At 39.9% G+C, this 21,923-nt stretch overlaps 1 protein-coding gene across 4 annotated transcripts in view; it reads right to left on the bottom strand.

Annotated features, from left to right (window-relative positions):
- The window catches only part of PCDH11X (protocadherin 11 X-linked), a 427,225-nt gene that overhangs the window by 285,931 nt on the left and 119,371 nt on the right, over positions 1 to 21,923 (bottom strand). The gene's annotated exons all lie outside the window — the stretch shown is intronic.

The raw sequence follows: 21,923 nt of genomic DNA, 5'->3' as shown, positions 1-21,923 counted from the left end.
GACAGTCAGTGATGGGGAAGGCTGCAGGTTCATTGCACCACAAGGTGGGAAAAGCCCTTCAGGGACTGGAGCTGTCTTCAGGGCTTTCTTCCAGCCAGGAGAGGTTGAAGAGAGACACATCCAGTGTTTGCTCAAGCCCAGTCTTTAAATCCCTTCGCAGCTCCATGTGCACATCTCGTGAATGATGTTTTCACACCCATACTTACTATGTCTGAATAAAGGATCTCATCTCCCCTATTTTACTCCTTACATGTGATTAACAAGCTTGTAAAACTCCAATTTCAGTGACACCTTCAGAGGATCTATCTAAATCCAAGCTGGCAAAAGGCAAATGGACGTTATTTTTTTCTTTTTTTCCCCTGTACTTTGAAGTGGGTCCTTTTCTTACCCACCCCACACACATTTACCCACCTGCTGCTATCACCAGAATCTCACTGGGATCTGCTTCCCTTTCAATATTGAGCTCCTTTAAACTAGGCTAAATTGGGAACTATTTGATGTCTCCTGAACGAGCTATTTCTAACAGGACCCTCATCCAGAGAGAAGCCTTGCCACCTGGGAAACTCTGTCAAAGGCAGCAGACATCAAAGGGAGACAGAGCTCTGCTGCCATTCTCTGCTCAGCTCAGCAAGAAGCATTTCCCCACCCTGGCTTCCTAAAGCTCTGGCTGTCCCAGCAATCCACAGCAAAAACTGTGCAGGAGGTTTGGTTTTCCTGCAGTTTGAAAACTGAGACCCCTCAGGTTCTGCTGGAAAAAAACAGGAGCGGCTGTCCCATCAATGGTCACAATCTCCCCACAGATGTGTCCCAGCAATGGTCATAATGTCACCACAGAACTCTCCCAGCAATGGTCACAATCTCACCCAGAGATGTCCCAGCAATGGTCACAATCTCAATCCAGAGCTGTCCCAGCAATGGTCACAATCTCACCCAGAGCTGTCCCATCAATGGTCACAATCCCACCACAGGGCTGTCCCAGCAATGGTCACAATCTCACCTCAGAGCTGTCCCATCAATGGTCACAATCTCAATCCAGAGCTGTCCCAGCAATGGTCACAATCCCACCCCAGAGCTGTCCCAGCAATGGTCACAATTTCACCTCAGAGCTGTCCCAGCAATGGTCACAATTTCACCACAGAGCTGTCCCAGCAATGGTCACAATCTCACCCAGAGATGTCCCAGCAATGGTCACAATCTCAATCCAGAGCTGTCCCAGCAATGGTCACAATCTCTCCCCAGAGTTGTCCCAGCAATGGTCACAATCTCACCCCAGAGCTGTCCCAGCAATGGTGACAATCTCACCACTGAGGGTTTTTACACAGTTTTCTCCAATTCTTTGGCACTCTGTGAGCGTTATTGTTATTGTCCAACACGCGGGGATCTGAGCACTGCTGTGGGCAGCAAGGAATTTTTAATTGCAATTCAAGCAGCAAATGGATATTGAGGGGAGCAGGAGCAGCCCAGGCAGCTGCAATAAATGCAGGTATCACCTTCCCTCCTGCTGGTCTGCAGGTGCACTGAGCAGGTTGCTGTGAGCCCTCTCCCACTCCTGTGCCCTACTTTCAGCCACTCCATGGGATATCTTGGCATCTCTCTGATTACCCCTCCCTGCTGCCTGCAGCCTCACCACGCTGGATTGTCACCATTATCTGAAGCAGCAATGGCCTCTCCTAATCCTGTCAAGGAGTTCGTACAGACTCTGGTAATCTTGGAGCACTAATCTTGCAGCAGTTTGGGGCTGACATGAGCAAAAACCATGAATTTAACAAAGAAGAACATTGAACAAGTCCAAGTGTTTCTAAGAAGCTGCAGGAAGAACATGAGATAAGGAGGCAGGCATCAGTGTACAGGACAGATAAAGTGATTAAAGGAAGGGTAGTCAGCAGTAAGAGCAGTAATAAAACATTTCTTTTTTTCATTCAGAAGTAATTCCAGGTGTTCTCTGAGATTTCTTGCCATGACAAACCTCGCACTGCTCCTTAAAATTCCCATTTGGTTATTTATCAGTTTAACTGACAAAAGACATACAAAAAAATCTTTACAATAAAAAAGATGGTGTAAGTCCCAGAGCATGAAATAACAGATATTTCTTCCATTGTAGTATTTGAAATATCATGTTCTGTAAAGTTCTGATGGCTGCAAAGAGGATTTGAATGGTTAAAGGGTACAGTTATACAACTATCCTTTCTTTTGTAACAATCCTGTGTGTGCATAAGTAGAACAACAGAATGTCATTCCTTTGAGTAAAACAACCAAGATATTCTTTGCTATCTAATTGAAATGGTTTCTGCATATGCAAGAGAAACATAAACCCGAATTTTTCTTCTGGAACAAATGTTCAACCTGTCAAGAACAGCACTTGATGTCAGGACTGTGAAGTGTGGATGAAATGACAGACCAACAGAGGGAATCTGATAAGGGATTAATGAGATGTGCTCCGTGCAGTCAGAAAAGTACTCGAAATAAGAAAGAAGAAAATGGGGGAAAAGAGAGAAAAACAACAGGGGAGAGAAAGGAGCTGATTTCTGAGGATTCTGTTGTGATCCTGAGGCAGAGCAGGGAGGCAGAATGCAATTGAGAAATCTCAGAAACTCTGTGAATCCAGAGCAGATGGAGTGAACTGGACACACCTTGAGCAGGTAATATGAGAACATGAGGTCTTTTCCTTTGGGAGATGTCAATGGCAATTTTTTTGTCCCTTGTAAAGAATTACTTTAGTATTTATCACCTCAGCCTAAATGTGGAAGTGAAAAGGGATAATTCACCACACATAATATAGAGCACCAAGAAATCATACAGAAAATAGAGTTTGGTGTGAGGTTTGACAGTCTAAACAGTACTAGACTGTGAAAATACAGGGATTAAAGAATTAAAAACAAGAGTGATTATATTTGGAAGTCCTTACCTCTTCCAGCTTTTTTTGGTGTTTTTAACAAGTTTCCTGATCAAGAATCTTAATTTGAAAACAAACACCAGTTCTGTTCCATGAATTACCAAAAAAATGCCTTTACAGAGGCACAGTGAAGGGAACAGAAATATTGTTCAAGTACAAGAAATAAAATACACCCCCATAGTGAGACTCCTGGTAGGATCTTATTTGTTGCCATTGTTTTGCTTTCACATAAAAATGGCCTTGGCTGTAAACTTAAATTTTAAAAAAAGGAAAAGAAATAGCACATTTGCTGCTGTCTTGCATTTTGTACTGGTTTATTTATGGATTTATTTATTTTTTTTTAACCTCATAAGTTTAATGGAATTTTTACTGTGACTTTATAGCTGTGTGATTTATAATACATCAAACAAGTCAAATCAATCAGTAAAGGCTTAAAAATCAGCACAGGTTCAGATGGCTCCTTTAAAACAAATCATTACAGCTGTTAGAACTCAAACATACATAACAAGAGCTGACCACTAATGTGAGTTATTTTAAAATCTCATTTTCTTGGTAAGAAATGCTGCCCTTTGTATATAACTTTTTAACGATCTAATAAAACCATCTGCAGGAATAGAGCACAAAACACAGTTCTGCTGTATATATCTGCCAGCAGCTCTTTAAATACTCTGTACCATTCTTTAAAGGAAACCTACCCCTGTTCTCATTGACATGGAAAGTAAAATCTCTAAATACTCCATACTGTTATTTAAATATCTTTAAATATACTGCACAATTTTTTTAAAGGAGCCCATCCACATTCTCATTGCTATGGAAAGTTAAATCAGCTTTTTAATTGGCACATCTCTTCCATTAAGCTTAAGGAATAGTTATTCCTATTATGCTGTAAATATAATCACAATAGGGAAGGTTCTTTCACCTTAAAGATGAGGAAATCTTGGCGGATGGAGAGGTTTGTACACACTGCACAGGGGAGAGCAGTTTAAATGGGAAGAAAAAAAATCAAATAATTTTCTACCTTAAGAGTACAACTACAGGAGTTTGAAACACAAGAACTGAGTTGTGTTATATCCACTTGGTATCAATGGACCCATGAATATTAATTTTCATTTGTCTAATAAATTAAACTTTTTCTTGAGCTAGAACTATGTTTTGATTGTTATCAATTTAATGTAATCACCCCATAAGAAATGTCAATTTGAGTAAGCTCCACAATCATCAATATTTGGATGTCCTTGGAAAGGACCCAGCCAAGGTCACCTTGAGAACTTACAGCACTGTATGATAAATAGCAAAAAGATAAATAGCTGTGATAAATAGCAAAAAGATCTATTTCCAGTCCCTCCAGTACAGCAGCTTCACTTAGAAACCCATTAGAAAACAGAAATAACATTTCCTCCAAAGGATTTCTCCCTTCACCCCAAGCACACATGAATTTGTAGCATCCAGAACTCCATTAAGTTTATTTAAAAATCACAGTATTTCCTCACCTTTTTGGTTTTGCTTTCAGTTCAAGGGATTTGTAGATCTGGTGGTTAATCTTTTCCCCCAGTTATCTAAATAATCTGAGTACTACACCATCACCTGGATGTGGTTACTCTGAGCTTTAGGACAGAGATGTGTTTGGTTGTGCTTGGTTTGATCAGTGTTCAGTGGTGATCCCACAGCTACAGCAGAACATTTACACGGCAAGTACATAAAATTCCTTTTCATTTTAGCTTTCCAGGAAGTTTTCACTATATAATTACATTACAAGTGCTAGAGAATGTGAGAATGTGCCAAGCTATGATGGAAACAAAGTGAATAGACTGAGGGGAGGATTAGCAGCTACTTATATGAATGCAAATGAAAGTAAAGAACTCTTTCATTTATTCCACTCTTAAAAAAAAAAACAAAAAAGGGGAAAAAAATAATGAAAAAAAACCTCATACAAGCAAAAAAAAATCCTCTGTAATTCAAAGTATATTGAACATCTTTTTTCTTTGCTTTTTTCCTCCTTTTTCCGTGAAATAATTTAAAGAAGCTGAGGGGATTACTGCAGTGACTTTCAAGAGCTTTGCAAACTACAGGTTCTCTCACACTGCTCACTAAACAGCAGTGTAGTGCTAAAATCTGCTAAAATCATATTATTTAGAAAATCACGTTTCTTTATACATGTCCAGTCTCCTGTAACTCTTGCTCACCAGAGGGGCAGCACACACACTCTGAGTGCACCTCCCTTTCCACAGACACTTCTGGAATCATTGACATTCCTGACGCCTCCCCTCACCCCTGATAGCCATGATAAGGCCCTGCCACTTTCACTGTGGCTTTTAACTTTCCATTTCTAGGTAATGCAACTTTTCTGAATCCTCTTGTTAAGGCATGAAAGCTTTTAATGGGAGTCCATTGCCACGGCAGGCACGCACACCGGCTGAAAAATAAGCATAGAAATTTAAGAGAAGGTTTATTAATAGTTTGGTTTAGCTCATTTTCCCCAAATGCTGTTCATTTCTGTGGATTTTAAGACTGGACAATAAAAGAAAAAGAAGAAATTAGAAATGAAACTCTAGAAAAAACTGGGGTTGTAGTGAGGGGGGATTGGTCTCGGCTCTCAGGTGAGAAGTGACAGAATGAGAGAAAATGAAATCAAGTTGTGCCAAGGGATGTTTAGACTGGATTTTAGGGCTGAGTAAATATTGGGACAGGATGTCCAGGGAGGTGGGGGAGTCACCATCCCTGGAACCATTCCAGAGCCAGGTGCATGTGGCACTTGGAGATGGGGTTTAGGGGTGAGCACAGCACTGCTGGGTCAGTGGTTGCACTCACTGATCCTAGAGGGCTTTTCCAACCTCAAAAATTCCATTAGAAACTCCAAATCCACTCAGCTCATTTTCTTAAGAGGCGTTCTTATTTTTAACAAGTGGGGTGAAGTCAAACACTGAGTTAAATGGTGGCTTATAATTAAGAGATTAAGCACTCAATTAACCAAGACACCAAATATTTAAGATGTAAAGAATTTTACTCAAGAAACGGTGGCTACAGTGTTCTGCTCTTTCCTTTTTCTTTAAACACTCCTGACTAAAAGGAAAGCATTTGTCATGCTGAGGATCCTCTGGACAGGTGTGCAATTGGGCAGAGTGAATTTTACACCACGTGAGGCTTTGGTTATGAAATGCTAATTAACTCAGAACTGAAGACTTCCTTCCTGCCTTGGGTGTGATAACGTAGCAGAGAATCCAAAGAGAAAGAGAAATTAATAACATTTTGTGGCATTGGAACCAAGGTGTTCTGCTGGAAAGACCTAAAGAGTGTCTAATAGACAGAGAAAATTAAGTCTTTTTCAGGCTATTTAAAATCTCTTTCAGACACCCATACATACACACAGGAAAATCCTACAATTCCCTTAGGAAGATGATTCCTGTGAAGTCATCAGAGGCAGTTTTACACAAGGCATCCCCCTGCTCAGTCTCTGAAATCCATTCCTTGCCTTCTGGTTTGGTTCCTTTAGCTCATTCTCAGCACTTTTCCCCATGGCAATCTACAACACAAATTACGAGTATTTGTCAAGTTTGCCAGCAAAAATCCACTTGGAAAGAGGCAATGCTTGGAATTCATCAACTTGCCATCTTATCCTGTAGTTCTCTGTAATTATTTTCACATTTAGTCTTCGAAGAAGTGTCAAGAATTCATCCTTCCTTTCTCACAGACACAGTCCTGCCCTGTGATTCCTATTTAGGATGCTATCTCCAAGATTTTCAAAATCCTGACTGAATATGTTAAAACCCTCAGGAAGCAGGGCTTGGTGCCTCAAATCTTTGTCTTGGTTATGTCCTGAACTCGTGAGAGCCACCCCAGTGACACAGACATCTTTTATGGAAAATCCTTTCCTTAGGATTTTTCCTCCTGAGAAGCTGGGAGGCCTCAGGAACAAAATGTAAACATTGATTATCTGCTGCTGTGGGATGCAACAGGTGCATCTGGGATTGGTCTCATGTGGTTGTTTCTAATTAATGGCCAATCACAGTCAGCTGGCTCGGGCTCTCTGTCCGAGACAGAAGCTTTGTTATCATTCTTTCTGACGCTATTCTTAGCTTAGCCAGCCTTCTAATGAGAACCTTTTCTTCTATTCGTTTAGCATAGTTTTAATGTAATATATATCATAAAATAATAAATCAAGCCTTCTGAAACGTGGAGTCAGATCCTCATCCTCAGACCCCTGTGAACACTGTCACAAATACCCATCACCTGTGCTAGACAGTGCACTTCTACTCTAAACCAATCCCAAAGTGCCAACATCACAGCAGAAGATGGAGACCAAGAAGAAGAAAGAGTATTGAAGTTCACCATATATTGAAGTTGGAGGGAGACGACCCACCTTGCATTGGTCAGCATCGACTCCACTTTATTGATCAATCAGGCACCTTTTATAACAGTGTTAATTCACTTCATCCATATTGCAAAATCTGAGCTCACAATAGGCCAGAGATTACACACCAACCCCTCCTTATGTTTCCAATACCAAGATTTGGGTTCTCAAAATTATTCTTGCTTTCCCAAAACAGCCAAAGATAGAACATCCACTTGTTATGAGAAAGCTGCCTGAGAACTCTGATGTGCAAGGCTCTCAAGGCCTTCATGTTTGCCACTTTTACCTGTAGTTAAAAATAACCTGAGAACCTCTGCTGTTCACAGAAGCAGGCTGTGAGAACCTGCTCCTCACAGCTGCCTTCTAGGCCATCTCTGAAAAAATCTCCAACAAAAGAGAAAGGCTGTACGCACCCAGTTCCCTCCATCTTGCCTCCTGAACCTCCATACCAAAAACCCTAAAATCTACTTTTCCACCCTGTGATAACTTCACTATCATTCTACCTAAACTGTTGTGGCTTGCTGATCTTCATGTAAGGTTGGCAATTTGCTCCATGGGTCATAATCAAACACACAGATGCGTTTTGGGCTCTGTGAGCCCAAAACAGTCAGAGGGATGTTCTGGGTTCCCACAGCCTTGCTGCTGCTTTTGGGGGGGATAAATGGCCTTGCTGCTCATGCTGGGGGGATAAAGCTTTGCCTGGCTTTGCCAGAGCCAGTGCTGGGAGGGAGCTGGCAGGGAGCTGAGAGCAGCCAGTGCCAGCTCGTGCCATCCCAGCTGCATTCTGCACCCTGCCCATGCCTGAGAGCCCTGCAAAGAGGAGCCTGGGCAGGGAAAAATCAGCTTAATTGCCTTGGGGTTGCAGACAGCTGTAGATCCCATGGTCCTGACTGATGCCTGGATAAATATTTCATATTCTCTCACTGGGGAGACAAGGAAATGCATTTCTTTTTTTCCTCAGTTACAGCTTGTTTTATACCGAGTCTGCAGGCTCCTGGGTCTGCCTTGCTTTGTTTTCTCCTGGAGGACACAGGGCTCTGGTGCCCTGATCTAAGGAGGATTTACAGGTAGTGAGGATAATGTTACAACAACAGCACAACTCTCCCAGCCTCATGTTTCCTTCTTTCAGGTCCTAATGCATAATAAAAGATATTTTATGGTTCTGATCAAAAGCTCAGAGAGTTCCACGCTAAAATCCACTGACTGCAGGTGAGCCTGACATTTCAAGAATATCTCATGTTATATTTGTCTTTCTGTGTTAGATTAAAGGAGCAGCAGCTCTCTGACCAGAAATACATGCACTGGGAAAATTGGGCCAGAACTGATATTTAAAATAAAATGTGTTTATTATTGTAACATTTTAAATTCAAGTCCTTAAATTATTCATGCCCACCAGAAAACCATCCCAATTCAGCACCTGCAGTCTCCATGTTTTACTGGTGACAGAGAAAGAAAATACCCTTTCTTGTGAAATATTCAGATACTTCAGATGCCTAATAAAAATGCAGGTGTATTATCTCCATGTTACTTATCTTGAAAGGAGGATGATGTTGAGACAATAAACTGTTTAAAAATAAATCCTTTTCTGACAATCCACAAAACAATGGGGAATGTATTCATCTCCATTTGCCTTCCTTACTGGCAGCAAAAACTAATAGACAACATAGTCATCAGAATGATTTTGTAACAATTCCACAGAGGTTTAGCTAATTCTTTTCAAGTCCATTTTATTAGTCAGGAAAAAAAAATAAGTCAAATCCTGATTTAATAAGTGGTGGATTTGAATAAATTACTCTAGTTCTGTGTTCATTGAACTTTAAACAAATTGTTCCACAATCCATTGCCAAGCAACTAGAACATATCCTCAGGAAGTTCAACAACACACTTTGATTAAATTGGTAGGGTGAACAAACAGTTTACTGGGAACTTCAGGCTTAGAAAATGAAGATTTACCAAAGTGGAGTTTTCCTCATTAATTCTATCAATCACCTATAAATAGAGGCTTATGCTTAATAAATTGACAGAATCACATTCTATCTGAAACCATTTGTATTTCTGATAATGTGTTTGCCCAGGATGCTGATGGCATTTTAATGCTGCTGAAATATTGCAAACCTGTCTTTAGCTTGAGACAGCTACAAGAATTAAACTCAACCTTTCTAATAAACACATATGTCCTGAAAAACTGTTACTATAATAGCTAAGAAAGACTGGTACCTAAAAAATTACATTTGTGGAAAGAAAAACAGCCATAGGATTATATTATTGTGTCTTAGGTATATTATTTTGGGTCTTTGACCCACTGGAACATGAATAAGAGAAATGACTGCACCCTGAGAGTGTCTTCATCAATCAGGATAACAAAACTACCAATAACTCTGGGTATTGAAAACAAGGGTTTAGGTATTACTATTTTTAAGAAGAAATTTGGGGAAAATCTCACTGTATTATGTATTTGGAACAACCATCCTAACTCTCTAGAGAAATGAGTTTAGGAGATCGGCAGCTCTACACATATGAAATGATTACAGGCTGATTTACTTAAATTTTTCATATTTTGGCTCACAGTTTAGATAGTACAAGAAGTTTATCATAGTAAAGAAGTTTAACATTCCAATTTTCTACCAGTTTCTGTTAGGATCTTTACTATTCCTGCAGCACAGTGTCTGGGTTTGAGTGCCAGGCTTGGTTTGGAGGATGTCAGGAAACAACAATCCTTCAGCCCTTCACAGCTACAGAATCCCACATCCAGCAGCAATGTAAAAATTACACTTGCATCAGTTCTCCTAACTCTGGATTTTAAAAAGCTGAACAGTTAAAGCCATTCCACATTACTTTTGGTAACCACAGGATCACAGAGGGGTAAAAAGTTCAAGCTCAATCCAGCAGACCCACTCCATTCTACGAAAATAGCCAATTTAGGGCTATTATGAGAAAATAACTTTCATTAAGCTTTCATCATTTGTAGTCTACTACAGACCATCTCAGCTTTCTAAAATGTCAACATCTAAAAGTATCATCATTCTTCATTATGCTGGAGGGGGGAAAAAAATAGATCAAATGGAAAGGAAGAACTCTCACTTTGGGATAAGCAGGGTGTAATTCCACAGTGAAAATGAGGAGCTAATGCTTTAGCACTTACATGGACTCTAACCATTTATAATAATAGAAGCAAGAAGATACTTGCATAAAAAAGTGTCTATATTTGATTGCATCTCTCTCCTGCCACCATTCATGGGAGCCTGGACTGGCTGTCACTTTGTTCTGGGCAAGGACCAGCTCATCATTTCTCACCCAGGAATAGCCAGGCAAGGCTTAGCAAAGAGTTCTGAGCTCCCTGCATGGCAAACAGAGCCAGTTTGGAGAATTATTGGACTCTGATTTACAACTGGACATGGTTAAACCTGTAAGTTCCATGAAAGATCCCTGCTGCAGGCTCAGTGTTCATGTAATTGTCGCTGAATGGCTGAAAACTGCAGTGAAATGTATGAATAAAAGTCAAAAATCAGTGATTGTTTAACGTTGTGTGGGATAAATCACAGCAGTTAAACAGCTGATTCTGCTAAATGAAATGACAAAGAGGAGGAGGGGAAAGGAGGGGAGGGGAACAAACTTTTGAACAGAAAGGGGAACATACTTTTGAACATTTTGAACAGAAATGACACTGAAGTGATTCCTGCTCAGGGCTCTGCCCTTCCCCTCAGCTTTCTGCAGTCCTGGCCACTGAAATCACTTGTAAGAACAGACTCACTAAATAACACTGAGAAAACCCCAATCTTCCTGAAACTTTTAAAATTAATTCAGCCAACTTTGCACAATGCAGAGGAATTTAGAAGGAAATCAATCTCCACTTATTTACAAAAGTTTTAAGATCTTACCTCCAAGTATTATTATTTTCATTAGCCACTCAAAGCATCAAAATCTCTCCAAAGATCTTCTAGCATCTGAGTTTACACAAAATTTAAGTCCATCCATTGAGAGTTACTCAAATGCAGGGTGTTTGCTGGTTACATTGTGTGATATACCTCAGCTTCAGAGGTATATTGCTGCAATATAGTTCCCTGAAAATAGAGCTTTCTGGAAAATTTTCCACAAGAAATCCTCCACTAAGCTTTAATGCTGTTTGATGCAAGGAGACTTATTTAGGGTATTAAAGATCTGTCTGTTGGAAAGATAACTTCAAATTTCAAACTTTAAGTATTCCTCAAACTCTATAACTAATGCCTCTATTTAAGAAAACCTCAAGATTACGCCAATTCTATGACTATTTTATAAAGCTGAAGGAAAGGTTTAAATATTCACTCAAGTGCCAATCACAAATCCAGGCTGATCCAGGCAGGAAATGCATTTCCTAAAGCAGTTTCCCTTCAGTTATCCTGCAGATGTGGCTCTCAGCCCAGGGCTTCAGCTGCTGGGGATGCAGCCTGGCCAGGCAACCCTGGCTCAGGTTTCTGAGGAAATTGAGGAGTTTTAGGAAGAAAGTGGGATAAAAGAAGCTGGAGTCAAGAAAAGAAGAGAAAAGTGAAATTGAGGAGTTTTTAGGAAGAAAGTGGGATAAAAGAAGCTGGAGTCAAGAAAAGAAAAGTGAGATGGTGATTGCTGCAAACTCAAGGGTAGAAGCCTCTATCAGAAGAAGTGCAGATAGCTCATACTCAGAAACCAAGGATATTTTTTGAATTCATCAAAGTCTTCTGGAAAAAAGTGTTAATTACAGGTAAAAATGTGGAAACTCAATACAGTTCTCTGCAATCTGCTATTAAAATTCAGAATAAGAAGTAGCTTTCTCAGAGTACTTTATATTTTAGCTTGAGAAGGCTAAAGAGCATCTTCAAAAGTTTCTGGAATAGAGAATGATGTGAACACTGAAGAGGAAGCTGGGTCTCCATACTGAGTGGCCAAAGAAGAATTTCATAGAATTACCTCCTTTCCTAACTGGGATCTGAACATGGAGCTTTATTAATTACATTGACATTTTAAGTTAATGTTTTCTGGAGATATTTGGAAACAAACATATAGGAAAATACTTTCAGGGTGCTTAGGTCTTTGGGCTTCAGATCTCCCTAACTCACCAGTCAGATTCAATTGTAAACCCTGGATGGGAAGCTCACATTTGCTGACCTAATTTTATTTAAAAATTAACCCATTTTATATTATTTTAAGATGCTATTCTGCCACTACAAAGAACCAACATCTTACCCTACAGCACAGGGAGTTTTCTTGACAAATAAATGCCAACAATTACTTTTCTATGCACTGGGTTTGCAGGAATACTGCAAAATCTTGTCCTCTAATCTGAATTGTCATCACCCATGGAAGGTTTTATCTTGAAGCATTGAACACTAAGAGTGCAAGACAGAAATGTTTCACTTCTGCTCCTCTCTGCTGGTGAGATGAGCAATCAGCAGAGCTGCAAACACATTCCTGTTCTGGCATTCTGGAGGGAAAAATGGCCATTTCTCAGCCAGGGAAAAGCATATGCATTTGTTTAGCTTTTTGTCTGTTAACAAAGAACATTAATTATAAAATCTCTCACCAGTTCATTTAATCAAATGCAATCTGGTCTCTGATCACTTGAACGCATAATCAGCCTCACCCTTCTGCCTGCTTGAGAATTATTGATTTTGTCTCTCAAGCCCAGCAGAGGTCCAGGTGATGCAAATAATAATTACCAGAGCTAATGCGATTATTGCATGTGAACTGATTACTATAATTAGGATGTGTTTGTTTGTATTAAAAGGAAAAGTGAATTGCCTTGCAGGTTTTAAGGAAAAAAACAATAACAACAAATCTGTAGTTGCAATTATACAATCCTATATTAAATTATGGCAAGAAATCTACTGTCTGCACAAAGTTAAAATATTCCTTTCTAAAGCAATTATATTCAGTAACATGCTGTTAGGAATAAAATATCCAAGAAAGAGAAGAAAATGTTCTATATACACCTCCCCCATGAATGATACTGAATGAGATATTTTTCTAAATTACTGACATAAATAATTTTCCTCTTCTATTCCAGCAGATATTATTTCTTAAATCACTCCTTCTGCATATTCCGTTTTAATGTCTTGGATAAAGCCCAAGCATCTTCAGTTGTGCTACACCTTGCTATTCAGAGAGAGCCATGGGATATTTTTAGATGTTACTACTGAAGGATCAGCACCAAGAATCTGAATGATGAAGTTTTGCACAACACATTGCACTGAGAATGGAATGGGACATAAAAGAGATTTGCTTGAGACACACTCCCACACATGCCCAGAGGACAAACCAGCGTCCCACAAGCATTTTATACACAGGCTTTTACAATCCCCTGCAATTCATCAAACAACAAACTCAGCAGAGAGCCGTGAAAAATGGCAATAGGAAAGGAGATTTCATTACACTCTGCATTGCTCATTTTGGAGGCAGGAGCGCTCCCACAGCCAGGGAAAGTGCCCTCAATCAGCAGGGCTGGACGTGGCCCAGTGAGCGATGGCTGGCGGGGCTGACAGATGCGCTCAGCCCTGGCTGTGCTCCCCAGCCTGCCCCAGCCCCACAGCACCACAGCAATCCTTTAATTGTCATTTAATACCAAGCACTGCAAGGATCTGTGCTGTTGTATTAAGCTGTTCCTGTGTGTGTGAAGCCCCAAACTGCCCATCCGATCAGCATTTTACTACTGCACAAGAACATAATTTTGTTATCAAAATGCTTAGGCAGAGCCACAGACTGAAAATCAACCCTGAGCAGTCCTATCCCATTCCCATCCCATTAGCTACTCACGCGACCCCTAACACTGGAGCCATATCCCATATCACCGGCGGGTGGTCTCATGTTAGGTACAAGGGGATTCGCCCCCATCCACACTCAGGAATTGCTGATGATGCTGTATGGTAGGTTATTCATTAATCCGGAAGCAATCCTGGAATTATTGATAATGCTGTATGATAGGTTATTCATTAATCCAGAAGCAATCCTGGAATTATTGATAATGCTGTATGATAGGTTATTCATTAATCCAGAAGCAATCCTGGTGGATCCTTCTGTTTGAAGTTTGGTAAGCAGGGCAAACAATAAAGAGAGATAGGGATAAGGGAATTGTCGAGCTAAGCATGATCAGAGCTAATAATGTCAAACTGACCCTAAGAGCCGTGCCAATGTCAAACTGACCCTAAGAGCCGTGCCAAGCCATGGGAACCAAGCCAAGTACACCGGGAATTGACCATATTAGGATAGGAGTTCAAAAGTTTAAAGAGGAAGACTCATCAGAAGACCCTTGCCCGCGATGAAGGCACGGAAGGACCACCAAGAATAATCCTCAAAATAGATGTCTCCGCCCACGCTCCGCCCACACCACGCCTCTTATGAATATGATGTAACCCTGCACCCAAGACTGTATAAAAGCTTGCTTCTGTCATGAGATAGCCAGAAATCCCTTTTGTGATTTCTCCGACGCGTCGTAATAAAATACCTCCTGTCTATGCTGACTTACTTGAGTCTCTTAGGCAGTTATTCTCGCCTTTTGGGGCAAAATTCGGCATCATGTGTTCAAGAGGTTTCAAACCAGAGAGAATGGAAGTGAGGGGGGACAGCAAAAGAGAGAAGCTCAGGCAGGGTTGGAGCTCTGCAAAGTGATGACAGAGCTGCTTCCTTTCTCCCACCATGTCTTTATCTCCTCAGATTATAGGTTAGCTGGAGAATGGCCTTTCTTTGGCTTGCTTTGCATGTCTATAGTGTCTGCTATAATTAAACACTTATTCAGAGCTTCTCAATGCTTCTGCGATACTGATAATATGCAATCATAAATAAATTATAATGAATTTTTTAAAAATTGCATCAAAATAGGAATTGAAAATTAGGTTTTTTGGTGTTTTTTTTTTTTCTAACCGTGCCATTGACTGTTTTAAAGTACAACAACAAGAGCTAGAGGATAAAACTGTGTACCAAAACAAGTGGAGCTGTTCCAGTCCTTGAATTTTTAATGGTCATTTCTATAAGTGATTAGCAGGAAACATTAGGAAAAAAACAATGAAATATTAACATACTTCTAATATTATTAGAGAATCACCAAATGTTTCCAAATAACTGAAGATATTGACTGAATAATATAGCAAGGACATAAATCTCCTAGGAGCTTAGACTTTTTGTTTGACTTCACAGCCTAAGTTCTACTTTTAGAGGACAGAGCACTTCAACCAAAGACTTTTTTTTCCCCCCCACAGAAAACTTCTGTCTGGAAACTTTTCTACTTTCTCTATTTTCAGAGAAGGGGAAGAAGGATGAAAATATGTTTAAAAGGAAAGCAGCCTAAAAATTATGAAGTAGGGGCTGTTCTCCACCCTCAGTACAGGAACAGAACATTACAACTCCTGTAAAAAATGGACAGATTGTTCTTGAAGAAAATTACTCTTAATCTGCTCACTCATGGCTGTGAAGTTTCTCTATAGCTTTGGATAAAGTTATATTATTGTTTCCATTATAGTCTTACATTTCTAAATCAATATACAAGAAAGAATCATCATTTCCTCCTCTTCTTTCTTGTCTAGCTATTCCCCTGTACAAAAGACAAGATGTATGATCTTACAGGAAAACATATTTTATTTAAGTGGAAAGGTGATTAACCTAAAGGAGGAAGGGAAATATGCAGACAATAAGAAAAAAAATATCCAGGCAACAACTGCAAATTTTCTGGGAAAAATATTACCATTTTCTAAGAATCTATTTGTTGCATGTCTGTTTAATACAGCTGATAGCAGAGAGCAGGGACTAAAGCAGAAAGCTTGTTCTTTTTTTATAAACTAAATGTTGGAAAATGAAGTGTACATATTAAAATCTAACACTGTACTCCAAAGGGAATTACAAGCACATGCCATAGCCCTCTTGTCAAAGGAATATAAGCAAAACTAATTAGCTGAACGATGTTTTCATTGTACATTTTGTCAGGAAGTCATTAAAGCTGTTTTCACAACAATACATTCAGATCTATGGAAAACTCAGCTCTCCCAGCCCATTACCATTGCAGTTGACAGGGCTGCATGTTTGGGATATTCATTACCTTTAATGAACACAGGGATCTCCAGCTCTGATTTGCACATCCTACCCTGCAAGGGATCCCTTCCCTTTCCAGGGGAAATGTTCACCTACAAACTTCAGCTCCATGGGGTAAAAACAACAGTTTTACAATTTCAAATATATGTCCAGATAACAGAAAGAAAAATTGTTTTGAAGTTTGGGTCTATTTTATCATATTTATATTTGCAGAAGCATCTAAAGCACATACCTGACCACAGCCCAACTCAAAAGCTTATCTAGGAAACTGTAGAGAAGGTAAATCATAAGAAAGAGAAGATAATACTTGAATTAAAAGTTCAGGTGTATTCTTTGATACATAAGAAGCAGGTACTGAGTCAGGCTATGTACATTCACCTTAATTAACAACAACCTGACCCAGCCAGGGCTGTGTTCCCATGTCTGATTCAGGCACAAGCACAGTCTCAGTAGGTTCAGTCCATCAGGAGAAGGCACTGTGCCATGGGTTTACTGTGCACAACCTCTGCTCAAAACCTGGAGAGTGTTCTTGCTCAGCCATATCCTTATCTGCCTCAGGTTCCATTTTCCTGCAGCCCTCAGGGGTATTTCAGTGTTGGGGTGCTCTTGGCAGTGCCCACACCGGAGCACACAGAGTTAGAGGCAGCGGTGCCTGGAGCAGAGGCTGGGCAGAGTTAAAGGAATAAAGTGGGGATTTATTAAAAGGCCTTCAAAGGACACACCTGGGGCAGTGCATGAGCCCAGCCCAGGATGGACCCCAAGTCACGAGTTTTCACCCTTTTATAAATTTTGGTCCATTTCCATATTGGAAATTGTTGCAATTGTCCAATTCCAGCTCCAGGTTCTGCAGTCCCACCCTCCCGGTTTGCTCCCCTCCATTCCCTGTTTGCACTTTTTGGGCTGAAGCTGCAGTGCTGTCCTTGGTTCTGGGCTGCACAAGGATTGCTGTGTGAGCCTGAGCTAAGGGAGAGCTGCTGGCACTGTGTGGAGTTCAGAGTTATAAACCAGTGCAGTGCAGAGGCTGGGAAATACGAAAGTTAAACTTAAACCATCAGAGCAGCCAATGTCCTGGAGAGCAGAGCTGCCTCCCCACCTCTGAGCAGGAACTGCTGCCTTCAAATGGATCTGCAGCATGGAAATACAAATTTTCTAAATGGCATGGCTGTTCAGCAAAAGCTGAAAAAATCACCTTGAGTGTTTTGTAGCTGCTTACATTATATTGAGGGTTAGAGGAATTCAGACTTAGGACAACTTCAGACTTAGGATGGCTTCAGATTCTGATAGGTCAACGTTCTAAGACCAAAGTAATTTTGAAATTACTGGAATGCTATGGGGACAGAAGAAAAAACTTATAGTGGCAATCCTAGCTATGAAAAGATCACCTCATAAATCTTTCTTCTTAGTAGCTTTTAGTAGAAGCCTATAAATTAGAACAAAAGCAAAACCAAACATAAGTCCATTTTTCTCTCAATTCCCTCCTTAAACAGAATACTGCCTTGGAGAATGAAATAATAAGTGATATACATAACTTTATAATCCTCTAACTGTGATCCATATCCCTCCCTCTGGTCAGATACTTAAATAAAATGTGAAAAGGAATCACTTCTTAAAGAAGATGCATTTTTCCCAGCTGCCACATACCTCCAAAGTTGATTTTGCAGCAGTAATGAATGATCTCCTTAGGGCTATCCATTTATTTACATAAACCAGTCACGTCTCACCGCCTGTGCAAAGGAGCTCTCCTAAAAGTTCCTTTCCCAAGATAATACTCACTGAGCAAGGGTGATTTAGTGATTGTTAACATTCCACAGACAAGCTGATATTTCTCTCTCTCTACAAGGCCTGAATTTCCTCCACAGGTGGGACAAAACCCAATTCTTGCTGTCATTGTCCTGAGCCCAGCGCTGTCCCTGCCCTGCACTGCAGCCCCTGCAGCTGCCCAGGGGTTGCTGTGTCTGCCAGCCCGCAGATAAAGTGATGTTTGTCAGCTGAAGGAGGTCCCAGGGGCATTTCCCACCGTGTTCCTCTCTCATCCATTTCTTTGAAATGTTTCCGTTCATATTTTTATAATCTTTTTTTCCCCCTCGTTGAAATTTTAACAATTAAAGAGATTTATCCACTAAATACAAATGAAAATACAAGTTTTGGACCTGCAAAAAGATGTTTAAAAGAAGTCAGGCTCAAAAATCCTCAAATGTATTTGAATTTATTTACTCTGTCTAGAAACCCACTCAACTAAATGCTCTTTTTTGTATATTTTAAAAGCAAAGCTCAGAAAATTCTTAGTCTGTGTTTATTTCAGGGTTAGCATGTTAGATAGAAACAACTTACAAATGTTTACAGTCCCTACTAGCAGAGAATGTACTATCATTACAAGAATTTCTGAAATTTCTGCTTGCAACTGGGTATAAAAGAATAATAAAATGCAAACAGGCACCAACACACTAAATATAATGGGTTTGAACTTCCTGGATCACTTCAAGATTCTTTTCTTCATCTGTTTTTTTTTTTTTCCCATCATAGTTTTAAATCCTCTTTAGTTTATTTCCAGATTAAATATTTTTATAAAAATCTCACCATCTGCAACTCTCATCTCCACAAAGGAAGCTAAATATGTTTATAAAAGCAGGATTACTTCTGAGGATTTGGAAAGGAATTGAATACATAGAAAATTAGGGTGAGATTTACCTGTCCCAGGGAAAAAAAAAAGGAAAAATTGGTTTAATATTCTTGTTTATTGAACTCAAACCTATTTCTAACTGGGGAGATTAAAAACTGATTTTCAGCACCATAGGAACTGCAGGATGCAAAGAAAAAAAAAAGAAAAAGGAAAACCAGGAGCACTTTATATCTGGTTTTGCTCTGTAGATAATAAATTATAGGCACCAGGGTGACTGAGTGTGAGACAAAATGAATAATGGAAAGAAGAGGACATATAACAAACACTAAAATAAAAGTACCATGCATTGCATTTGCCCAGACCTGCGATGTATATCCCCATTTAGGGTTCAGGTTCCCAGTTATTAACATTTTGTTTCTCAGCACAATGGCAGCTCAGAGAACCTGTCAGCTCGACTGGACTGGGCTGCCAGGAACTGCAAACTGTGGCTTTGTTTTAAACCATTGCACAAGGGAAGCTGACGAAAGCAGATGGCAGAAATGCTGCACTGGTTTTGGCTGGAGAGGCTGGGCAGTGAGGGATGGCCACAGAAATGTGGGAGAGAGCACAGCAGGGGATTCTCCTGATGCAAACCAGCTCTGAAAGCACAAACTGCTCTGAAACTGCACCCACCGACCAGGAATTCATCCAGACCAGGAGAAACTGCCCCTCAGGGGCTCTGCCTGAACCAAGAACCTCCACTTGTTACACCAAAATCCCATTTTTGTGCTTGGGCCACGTGTGATTGCCTTTGCTAACTGATTTGGCAGCTTCCCTAATAAGGGAAAAATTGCTTTACAAGTTAAAGGAGATATCCAGATCTGACACACCCAGGTTACTGCAAGATCCACTGGCAGATTTCTCTACCAGATTTCTTTCTTTCTTTTTTTTTTTTCAAATGTCCCAAAATAATTTACAAGCTCATGTATGACATTGTGTAGGTCAAAAAGTCTGAGGCACTGACTTCAGGAATACAATGGAATTTACATTAGCTCTTGAACCAATATAAGACCTTATGTTGCTCCTCTGCAACAAACCAAAATATCCTAGAAATAATTAAGGTGGTTTGTTTCTAAATTCATCAGATGAAATCTCAGAACAGCAGAGAACATGACAAAAGTCACTTATAAGGATAATGTATCATTTTTAAGACAACTTACTCAATGTTAGGCAATTTGCTTTAAAGAAAGAGCTGTATTGTGACAGGGACAAAGCTCCCATTGTATGGTCATCTGTACAAAATATTCACTACCTCAACTTCAGGGAGCATTTCATCTTGCAGACTAAATTCATTATCTTTAGAGCTGGCCAGTCCTCTTGCTCTGACCTCCTGTTCCTTTCCTTTAAAGCCCTGCTCACCTGGGGGAGAAGTGAGAGCCGAGTGACTTCACTCCAACTGCTCCTTTGCAATCTCCTTTTTCTTCTCCCAGAGCTTTTTTTCCAGCTGACAGACTGTCTCCTTTAAAAGCACAAGTTCCATGTCCTTCCCAACTTCACAAATGTCCAAGAACAACCGAGTGAGTTGGTATAATTGAATTACTTTGTTTTTTCTGTATGTTTTTTTTTTTCCTGTAAGTATGTTAAGTTGCAAGCCTTTGTTTTGCTATTATAACCTCGGGCTACAGTAAATGAATTCTCTGCTACCTTTGAAGGGAGAGATGAAGTAAAATTCCCCAAGTGCAAAATCAAGCAGAGAAGAAAGCCTCTTCTGGATTGCTTGAAATATACATCTTGTCCTGCTTTGCCTTTAATGTTTTCTTTTATGATAAGAATCAGTGAAGGGCAGGTAAAGGTGTTTTTCATCCTTCCTCTCCTACAACCACCAGTTTATTACAAAAACCATATTGACTGCCAAACCATTGTAACTCCCGTTAATCCACTTGTTTACGTCAGATCAATCCACTTATTTATGTGTCAGATCAGACAAAAGTCGGGTTTCTTCTTTGACTTCCCACACTCTGCTAACATTTTAACACATTTTTGAGCATCCCTATGAAGCAGGAGCCTCCTGTGGTTCGTTTGTTGATTCTGGGTTCGTTTTTTCTTCAGCTGTGCAGTCTGGCTGGCACTGGGTTGAAACTAATGAAGAATGATTTTGAAATTGCCAATGTCTCATTATTTAAGACAATCACTTACGACCAAACCAGGTCTCTGCTCTCATTTTGCTGCTCCAACCACTTAGACTGCTCTGACATGTGGAAACATTTGCAAATGCCCACAGGCATCCAGAGAGTTCCTCCCCAGATCAAACTAAATCTCAGGCAACAAAACAGCTCTTTTTTAATAGCAGCCGCTCTCTAATCAATCCTGAACACCCCCACACCATCAGAGCTCCCTCCACAGCCCATCTGGAAAAAATAAGAACATATATTCCTTTAGGTTATAATAAGAGATCTGATAACTTCCAAGCTAGGAGGTGAAGTTCACTAATTAAGGAAGTGAACTTCAATGCTTCAAAACTCAGAACCAGATTTTAGTTCTATTTTTTTTTTTTTTTTAAATAGGAAGCATATTTTTTTGCTTTTGTTCAGAAAACAAATGTTATTGTTTGCACTTGCAAATCTCTGTGTAAGAATCCAGTGCACCTGAAACAAGCAATGTTTGGAGCCTTAGCAAAGGCCTTTAAGGATATGTGGGCTGCTGTGAGATAAATCTGAATGGTTTTAGAACAGAGTCTGAGTGAATCATAGACAATTACCTGGGAAATGCTTTAACTTCATAAAACATCAAGTTTTCCCATCCTGGGAGAATGATGCTGTGCTAATAAAGGCAATTAGAAAGCACAAAAAAACCAGTGACCATTAATTGGAGGAAAAATAAAAATTCCAAATGCATATAAATGAGTAGAGTCACACAGTGTTAAACTGGGCAGATTACACATCAGAAGTGCTACAAACCAGTACCCACCACAAGCAACAACTTGTGATTTTCCAATCTTTGCAATATTGAAGATATTTATATTTTCTATGAATCAGAAGCTTTTATTTACTCTATCC

This window comes from Zonotrichia leucophrys, chromosome 4A, assembly GCF_028769735.1.
Source record: "Zonotrichia leucophrys gambelii isolate GWCS_2022_RI chromosome 4A, RI_Zleu_2.0, whole genome shotgun sequence".
In the NCBI taxonomy this organism is placed as follows: Eukaryota; Metazoa; Chordata; class Aves; order Passeriformes; family Passerellidae; genus Zonotrichia; species Zonotrichia leucophrys.
This window is presented reverse-complemented; position numbering and strand designations above follow the sequence as displayed.